Raw genomic sequence first — 9,630 nt, 5'->3', positions numbered from 1 at the left:
AGTAGCTGATTCCCTTGAATACCTGAAGCATGTTCTCCATCTTCTCTCCATCTAGCCCAGAACAAACAGTTCCCTTTTCATCGTCATACCTATCTGTGCCTGTTTTACAGACCCACATACATCCTTTCAGTCCCTCGGAACCTCAATGACTTCTACCCTTTCGAAAGCACTTGGCGATTAGTGACCCTCATGGATACCTTCCCCTCTTCTCCCTCAGGGAGACGGTCAATTCCCAGAGTTACATCAATCCGGGAGCTCTGCTACGTCACATTTTGGCAAGACCTGGTATGGACCAGTTTTGTACAGCTGGCATGAGTCTTCAACAGCAGTGGTAGTGTTGCCAGGTAACAGGGCAGCCCAATTTCCTACTGCTGACAGAGCCATACAGTCATACAGGACAGGAAAGGCCCTTTGGCCCATTGAGTCCAGGCCATCAGAGAAGAACCAACATTGATCTCCACTAATCTCATTTTCCAGCACCTGGCCCATAGCCATGAACGTTATGACCTTTCAAATTGATCCACATATATTTTAAAGGTTGTATGACTTCCCATCTCAACTTGTCCAAAGATGTGCAGGTTAGGTGGACTAGCCGTGCTAAATTGCCCTGTAGTGTCCATGGAAGTGCATGCTAAGTCATGGTAGGTTTCCCCCCACCCCGTTATTCATTCGTAGGATGAGGGCATCGCCGACCAGGCAGGATTTACTGCCCATCCCTGACTACCTAGAGGGCAGTTTAGAGTCAACCACATTGCCATAGGTCTGGAGTCACATGCAGGCCAGGCCAGGTAAGGAGGGCAGTTTCCTTCCCTAAAGGGCATTAGTGAATCAGATGGGCTTTTCCTGACAATCAACAATGGATTCATGGTCATCATTAGATTCTTAATTCCAGACAGTTTAATGAATTCAATTTCCACCATCTGCCGGTGGCAGGATTCGAACCCGGGTCCCCAGAACATCTCAGGGTCCGTGGATTAACAGTCCAGCAAAAATACCACTAGGTCATTGCCTCCCCTCATGCAAGTTGCAGAGATAGGGTGGAATGCTCTTTGGGGAGTTTGGTACAAACACAAATGGGTCGAATGGCCTCGTTCCATGCTGTTGGTATTCTTTGATTCTATGAGCTACTCTCCCAGGCGATGCATTCCCAGCAATCTCTGGGGTTCCATACAGGCTGAAAACATGGAGCAAGGTCAAACAGTCAATTTACTGGGCAGATTATCTCTTACTTCTAATGGTCACTGTGCATGCTTCCAAGGACATGTGGATCTCTCTCAACACATTCAACCCCAACACCACAGGTACACAGGGTATGCTCAATTTAGAGTCCAGGAATCCTCACAGTGTGGAAACAGGTCCTTCAGCCCAACAAGTCCATACTGACCCTCAGAACATTCCATCCAGACCTAGCCCTGTAACCCACGTACATTTGCACATCTCTCAACACTGTGGTACAATTTAGCATGGACAATCCACCTAGCCTGCACATCTTTGGACTGTGGGAGGAAACCGGAGCACCCGGAGGAAACCCACGCAGACACGGGGGGAATGTGCAAACTCCACACAGACAGTCTCACAAGGGTGGAATCGAACCTGGGTCCCCGGCACTGTGAGGCAGCAGAGCTAACCACTGTGCCACCGTGATGCCTTTTTTTGGGGGGGAAAGAGGAGCATGCCACTGCCCTAGCTGCTCACCCAGCTTTTCCAGCAATTTCTGTCTTTGTTCATGATTTACAGCATCCACAGTTCTTTCGGTTTTTATTTACTGGAAGGTTTTGTTGTTTTTAAAACTTAGAAGTGAAACCAGGAGTTCCCAAGTGTAAGACCCTCTTCCTGGTCTAAAGGTCCTCACAGAATGTAACTCTCCAATTTCAAATCTAATGTTGATCTTGCTTTGTACATCTCCTGTGCAGTCATAGCCTGTAAGCCTCGCTCTGCCTAAGCACCCTACGATCTGCCTGTAGTGCTTGCAATACAGAACTGCACTTGAACAGAAATGTGGCAACAATAAATCAAACAACCGAAAAAAAGCACATAACTTGGATTCTGTTCCACGCGACATTGTTCGCTCTTAATAAACATCTAAACTGTTGTGTAGACCCATAATGACACCAGCTGCACAGTGACCTCACTACCTACAGTCTGTCTCAGGGGGTCAATCCATCGAGAGATCTGCAAATAGAATAACTGACTAAACCATTTTACTGCAACGAATCCTTTTCAAAAGCTTTCATTTTGCCTTTCCTCGCTGTGTACCATCTAAGATAATAGATATCTTTTTGGACAAATTAATAGGTTTTTAATGACATTGCTATTTTGTTTGTTCAAAGCTACTCTCATTTCTGAGCCCCAATCTCAAGGCTAACCCTGGAGTAAACCCAGGCAGTTATCTGTGTTGTCATCACAAACAGTCTTTTTATCTATCTCCATTGCTGGAGGGAAGAAGGGTCATTTTTCTCTCACAGTTCCAGCACATTTTAAAGTCTATTGGAAGACTCTAGCTGTTCTCAGCAGTTCTGAGCCTGGAACCACTTTACAGATTTCCCACGCTTGCCTTTGCAAACCCACAATGCAATTTGCCACTTAGTGAGCCCTTTCTCATCCAATATTACATGTAGTCCCCAGTTTGTGAATGGGTTGCATTCTGGAGTCTGACCACAAGTTGATTTGTACGCAAGTCAGAACACAACGCAGGACATTGTAGAGCAGCCATTCATACAAAGAACGGTACAGGAACAGGCCCTCCGGCCCACCAAACCTGTGCCAGCACATGATGTCCTTCTAAACTAAAATCCTTGTGCCTCTATAAGGTATCCCTCTATTCCCTGCCCATTCATATAACTGCCAAGATGCCTCTTAAACATTGTTGCTGTACCCGCTTCCACCATCTCCTCTGGCAGTGCTTTCCAGGCACTTACCACCCTCTGTGTAAAAAAAAACTTGCCCCTCACATCCCCTTTCGCCTTAAACCTAACTCCCCTAGTGATTGGTATTTCTCCCTTCGGAAAAAGACTCTGGCTATCCATTCTATATACGGTTCTCATAACTTTATAAACTTTTTTCAGGTCACTCTGCATCCTTCAATGTTCAAGTGAAAACAAACCACGTTTGTCCTCATAGCGAATACCCCCTAAACCGGGCAACATTCTGTCCCCTCTCCAAAGCCATGTAGTGACCAGAACAGTACACAACATTCCAAATGTGGCTGAAATAAAGTTCCACACTGCTGCAAGAAACATCCATACAACCCTGTATGGGACTGCAGTCGTAAATATGAGTGTTTGTAGGTCAGATATGTGTAAATCAAAGACCCCTGTATATTCACAGTGAGATAAGCTCAACACACAGGACACCACCACAACCAGTTCATGTTAATAAATGTGACAGAAAGAAAAAAAAGTCCATGCACCTAAGAATGATAGTACAATTGGAAGAGGAGAAGGGGGTCATCATCTTGATTAAAGATACTATTACAAGGATGGATATAGTTGTGGTTGGTTGGCTCGTCGAGCTGATTCATTGTTCTGCAGACGCTTCATTACCCTGCTGGGTAACATCACCAGTGCAGGCCCCGCTGTGTTTTCCCACTTGTTATTTAAACCCTGGAGTCCATTGAGCTGGATCACCTCACTTCCAGTTTTCCTTTGCAGTGGAGCGTATATGGGGTTGAGCTCTATGTGTTTGTTGATGATTTTCTTTGTGGAGTACCAGGCTTCTAGGAAATCCCACGCTTGTCTCTACTTTGCCTGTCCCAGGAGCTTAATGTTGACCCAATCAAATTGGTGGTTCTCCTTATCCATGCGGATGGAGATGAGCGAGTATTGGTCATGTCTTTTTGTAGCCAATTGATGTTCATGAACCCTTGTGGCTAGTTTCCTTCCTGTTTGTCCAATGTAGTGTTTGTCACAGTCTCTGCAGGGAATCTTGTACACGACATTGATCCTGTCCATAGTGGGTAGTGGGTCTTTGGTTTGGGTTAGCAGTTGTTGTAGGGGTCACCAGAGAAGAGAAGAACAAACAGCTCCCATTCCTGCACGTCAAGGTAGAGCGCAAGACAGATGGGGAATACCTAACGGAGGTACACAGGAAAGCCACACACATTGACCAAGTACTGAATTTCGACAGCAACCGCCCTAACACACACAAACGAAGTTGCATGAGAACAGTGTATAAACGGGCAACAAACCCTACAAAAGCACAGAGCTACACCAAAAAGAAGAAGGCTATCTCTTCCAGATATTCAAAGACAACGCATGCCCAAAAATCTGGGTCAGAAGTTGTCTATTACACGAGCAACACCAGGAAGATACTATACGCCCTGATGCACTCATCACGCTGAATTACGTCAAGAACACATCTGAACTGACCATGAGACTCCTACGACCGCTGGGCATCAGAGTAGCACACAAACCCATGTCAACCCTACGCCAACTGCTCACCCAAACCAAAGACCCACTACCCACTATGGAGAGGATCAATGTCATATAAAAGATTCCCGGCAGAGGCTGTGATGAACACTAAAAACTAACCACAAGGGTTCATGAGCATCAATTGGCTACAAAAAGACATGACCAATACTCACTCATCTCCATCCACATGGATAAGGAGAACCATCAATTCGACTGGGACAATACCAAGATCCTGGGACAGGCAATGCAGAGACAAGCACAGGAATTCCTAGAAGCCTGGTTCTCCATGAAGAAAGCCATCAATAAACACACAGAGCTCAACCCCCATATACACACCATTGCGACGGAAAACTGGAAGTGAGTAAATCCAGCTGAATGGACACCAGAGTTTAAAAACCAGGCCAGCAAACACAACGGCGCTTCCTCAGAGGCTGCACTGATGATGTTACCCAGCAGGGTCATGAAACGTCTGCGGAAAAACTATGAACCATCTCATGAGTCAACCAACCACAGCTTCCACAACTCAAGCTACAAATCTGCTCAAGAACCTTAGGATGGTCGTAGGTCACAGAAAACAGTCAGTGGATACTCTGGGTAGAATTTCCAGAATACTGCATTCAGTCCTGGTCTCCCTGCTATAGGAAGGCTGTTGTGAAACTTGAAAGGGGTCAGAAAAGATTTACAAAAATGTTGCCAGGTTTGGAGGATTTGAGCTATAGAGAGAGGCTGACAAGTTGAACCAAAAGGTCTGTTTCTGTGCAGTATAACCCTATAACTTTATTAATTTAGGATATCTGGTTGGCATGGACAAAAGGGTCTGTTTCTACGCTTTACAGATCTATGACTCCATGGCCCTAGAACTGTGCAATAAGAAAGGATCTAAAACTATAATGAAAGTTGTTTACAGACCTTTGGAGAGCAGTAATAAAGTGGAAGAACGCATTGACTCAATAATTGGAATGGTTTGTGGCACCAACTTAAATGCTTTAATAGGAGGCTTTACATCCCATGGAGATTGGGAATGAATTTTGATCATTTTCTGCAGCAATATGCTGTAGGAGTAAGTGATGAGAAAGAGCTGTTTAATTATCTTACAGTAAGAAAATATTTACCAAATAACAATCATGATATACTCAAATTCAATGCTGAAAAGAAACATGATACCACTCCTACAAGCGTAGATTTTGGTAAAGTTGCATTCACTGAGCATATTGGAATCCAAAACACGAGGGCATAGGTTTAAGGTGAGAGGGGAAAAGTGAAGATCTAGGCCCAAAATGTCAGCTTTTGTGCTCCTGAGATGCTGCTTGGCCTGCTGTGTTCATCCAGCTCCACACTTTGTTATCTTGGATTCTCCAGCATCTGCAGTTCCCCTTACCTCCTCTCTCAGCTGTCAAAGACTCTGACATTGGGCTGTAACCCCTCAAATTCAATGCTAGAATTGAACTCCCAATGTGTTCCAGGCAGGCATTATCATCACTAACAGTCCAGCAATAAAACCACTGGGGCCATTGCCTCCCCTATGTATATGTTTAGATGCTAAATTTAATGGGGAGGTGGTTTTTTTTTGATGTTGATGAAATCTTCCAATTCTGTTTCTGTGATTCCAAATGGCCCATACCTCAATACAAATATCGTGGCTGGTGTTAGTCCGTGACCACAGTACCCTATAAATGAGTTGGCGGCAATGAAGGCCTAACGCCCAAAAAGCAGAAAAAAGGAGTCCTCAAAAATCAAAAAATAGTCCAAGAATCACCAAGAGGAATTTTGAAGTGAAAAAGTGTTGATCCTTGATCTGACGCCATCAAGTGGACAGCCCCTGAGATCACAGTTCACCATCTCTGGCTCTTCTGTATCTTATTCCCATTTTATGCGGTTGTGGTACTAGAGTCATTTTGTATTCACCCTGCAGTTTTGGTGTAGACGCCTTGTCAGGCCAGTAGAACTCAAAATTCTGAAGGAGAACAGTGAAAAACAGAAATAACTCCATTCTGGCCAGTTTTTCTCCTGGGCATGCTCACAGACCTGGAAAATTCAACATAACACATTAGCGAGTTAAGATGAAAAGTAGGTCTAGCTTGAACCAATTTCTAGTGATTTAAGTGTCTAAGCTACATTGTGATTCATGTTGTGGCAGATAATGAAATACTAGGCAGTATAACATTTATCATTATTCCGCCCCAACTCACAAACCCAGTACGGTATACATTCCCGGGCTGACCTTTGTACACATATCCGCTCCATCGCGAAGCCAATTACTCCTTCCTTTGTAGCGTCACCTATGTCCAGCCTTGTCTCAGTTCTCCAGCAGCTGAAAGACCATTTGTGCCTTTGTTATCACATTGACTATCTCAATGCTCTTACGGTCAGCCTCCAACACTGACAGGAACCTGCATTTATGTGATGTTGTTAACAGGTCAAAGCATTTCACTAGAGCTCAAATGGACTAAACTTGACACTGAGCTACATCAGATGATGCTCAAACAACTGCCGATAGGATTGGTGGAGATGTAGGTTTTCAGATGCGTCTTAAAGGAGAAGAGAGAGATGGAGGTGTTTAAGGAAGGAATTCCAGAGTATTGGATTCTGAATGCCTAGCCACCAATGGCAAGAAACGGGAATGAATTAGAGATCAGGATTGGAAGAACACCGGGCTCTCAGAAGATGTGTCTTTGGAAGATTTGATAGAGATGGAGAGATGGGGCCAAGCCAATGGAGAGATTTGGAAACAAGGCACTGGTAGCAGTGAAGGTGAGAGTGAATGAGACTTGGTGTGAACTAGGAACTGTGCAGTGGAGCTTTGGACAACCCTGAGATTTCCACAAAGCAAGGGCAGAGAGAAACTCTGCAGGAGACTGAATTCTGCAAAATCTATCTCTAACCCAAGAAAGAGTATATTGCGAGCGAGATTGTGTCTGTGCTTCTCAATAGAGGTGAGCTCTGTAACAACAGGTCTGCTAGCAACATCAAGAACCTACTCACCCAGTGAAAATGGGATAAATGCATCTGGCTTAAAGAATTCCCTATTTTCGTTCAGGAAATTCTCCCGATTGAAATGTTTCGGGTCCTTCCAATGCCCTTCATCAGACAAAACAGACCCCATGTTCAGTAAGATGAAGGTCCCCTGGAAAAACAGAAGAAAACATTTGCAGTGAGTTATATAATTGAATGAGTTACAGTCATCATCACTTCCTCATGCCAAGGATGGGTACCGTATGTAAAGGGAAGCAGCACTTACCATTGCAGTCAGCTTGCTAAAATAACACAAAGAACTGCGGGCGCAGGAGCTCAGAAACAAAGACAGAAATTGCTAGAGCCACAGGTAGACTGGGTGGTAAGAAGGCATTTGGCACACTTGCCTTTGTTGGACTGAGCGCAGGAGTTGGGACATCATGTCGCAGCTGTAAAAGACATTGTTAAGTTGACATTGGAATATTGTACACAATTCTGGTCGCACTGAGTTAGGAACGATGTTATTAGATGGGAAAGGGTGCAAAAACAATTTAGAAGGATGTGACCAGGACTTGAGAGTTTGACTCATAAGAAGGCTGGATAGGTTGGGAATATTTCCCCGGAGCATAGGTGAGCTTGTAAAGGCTTACAAAATCATGAGGGGTGTAGACAAGGTGAATAGCCAAGAGGAGGGGCACATGGTAGAACTGTAAAGACTTAGATTTGAGGCTCGAGAGGGGAAAGGTTTAAAACGGACCTAAGGGGCAACGTTTTCGCACAGAGGGTGGTGCATGTATAGAACGAGCTGCCAGAGGAAGTGGTAAATGCAGGTAGAGTTATGACATTTATAAGATATTTGGACAGGTGAAGGGAAAGGAAAGGTTTACAGGGATATGGACCAAATGCAGGCAAATAGGACTAGTTCAGTTTGGGAAACCTGGTGGGCGCAGACAAGTTGGGCTGGAGGGGTCTGTTTCTGTGCTGTATGGCTCAATGACTCTGTGAACTTGGTTCACATGACAGTTTCGGAAGCAGGAAAATCCTTTAGGCTCTTAAGTATTTCATTTATCAACCCCGAGAGTACTCCTCTGACTTTGCATCAGGGTGTAGAGAGCCCTCCCTCTGGTTTGGCATGAGTGCTGTGGACCGGGGAGAGGTGAATGCAGTTTGGGATCTGCAGTGATGGACTCTGTATCTCCCTCAGTTAGAAAACAGCAACAGTGTTCCTGAGTACAGTATATGTGCCCAACAGCACCAGTGTATGTAATCACCTCCGCTCGGTTCGCAACAAACAACTGCACCTCCCAGTCGCAAACCATTTTCACTCCCCCTCCCAGTCTTTAGATGACATGTCCATCATGGGCCTCCTGCAGTGCCACAATGATGCCACCCGAAGGTTGCAGGAACAGCAACTCATATTCCGCTTGGGAACCCTGCGGCCTAATGGTATCAATGTGGACTTCACCAGCTTCAAAACCTCCCCTTCCCCCCACCATATCCCAAAACCAGCCCAGTTCATCCCCTCCCCCCACTGCACCACACAACCAGCCCAGCTCTTCCCCTCCACCCACTGCTTCCCAAAACCAGTCTAACCTGTCTCTGCCTCCCTAACCTGTTCTTCCTCCCACCCATCCCTTCCTCCCACCCCAAGCCACACCCCCATCTCCTACCTACTAACCTCATCCCACCTCCTTGACCTGTCCGTCTTCCCTGGAGTGACCTATCCCCTCCCTACCTCCCCACCTATACTCTCTCCACCTATCTTCTTTTCTCTCCATCTTCGGTCTGCCTCCCCCTCTCTCCCTATTTATTCCAGAACCCTCACCCCATCCCCCTCTCTGATGAAGGGTCTCGGCCCGAAACGTCAGCTTTTGTGCTCCTGAGATGCTGCTTGGCCTGCTGCGTTCATCCAGCCTCACATTTTATTATTATGTAATCACAGTGTATGGGATCACACTGTCAGATCCACCATCAGATCACCATTTTAATGGGTCTGCAGCTCTGGCAGAGCTCCTGAATATATTGACTGGTTTGTTTAAAATTCTGCTTTAATGTTGCATACAGTTTCAGTGGTATGGGCTAGTCTCGTCACCTCGAACTTCAGGCGAATGTTCTGAGGACATAGATTCAAATCTCACCAAGGCAGGTGGTGAAATCTGTATTCAATGGATTACCTACAATGTAGAAAGAGGCCATTCAGCCAATCAGGTCTGCACTGATGCACTTAAGAGCGTCCCACCTAGCCGCACCCATTCCTGTAAAGAGCTAG

At 45.5% G+C, this 9,630-nt stretch overlaps 1 pseudogene; it reads right to left on the bottom strand.

The window, feature by feature from the left end:
- Positions 1–243: 243 nt before the first annotated feature.
- LOC125447010 (cytochrome P450 2J2-like) overlaps positions 244–9,630 on the bottom strand; it is a 74,392-nt pseudogene continuing 65,005 nt past the window's right edge.

This window comes from Stegostoma tigrinum, chromosome 38 (assembly GCF_030684315.1).
Source record: "Stegostoma tigrinum isolate sSteTig4 chromosome 38, sSteTig4.hap1, whole genome shotgun sequence".
Taxonomy (NCBI): domain Eukaryota; kingdom Metazoa; phylum Chordata; class Chondrichthyes; order Orectolobiformes; family Stegostomatidae; genus Stegostoma; species Stegostoma tigrinum.
Note: the sequence above shows the minus strand (reverse complement) of the source record. Positions and strands in the feature narration are given on the sequence as shown.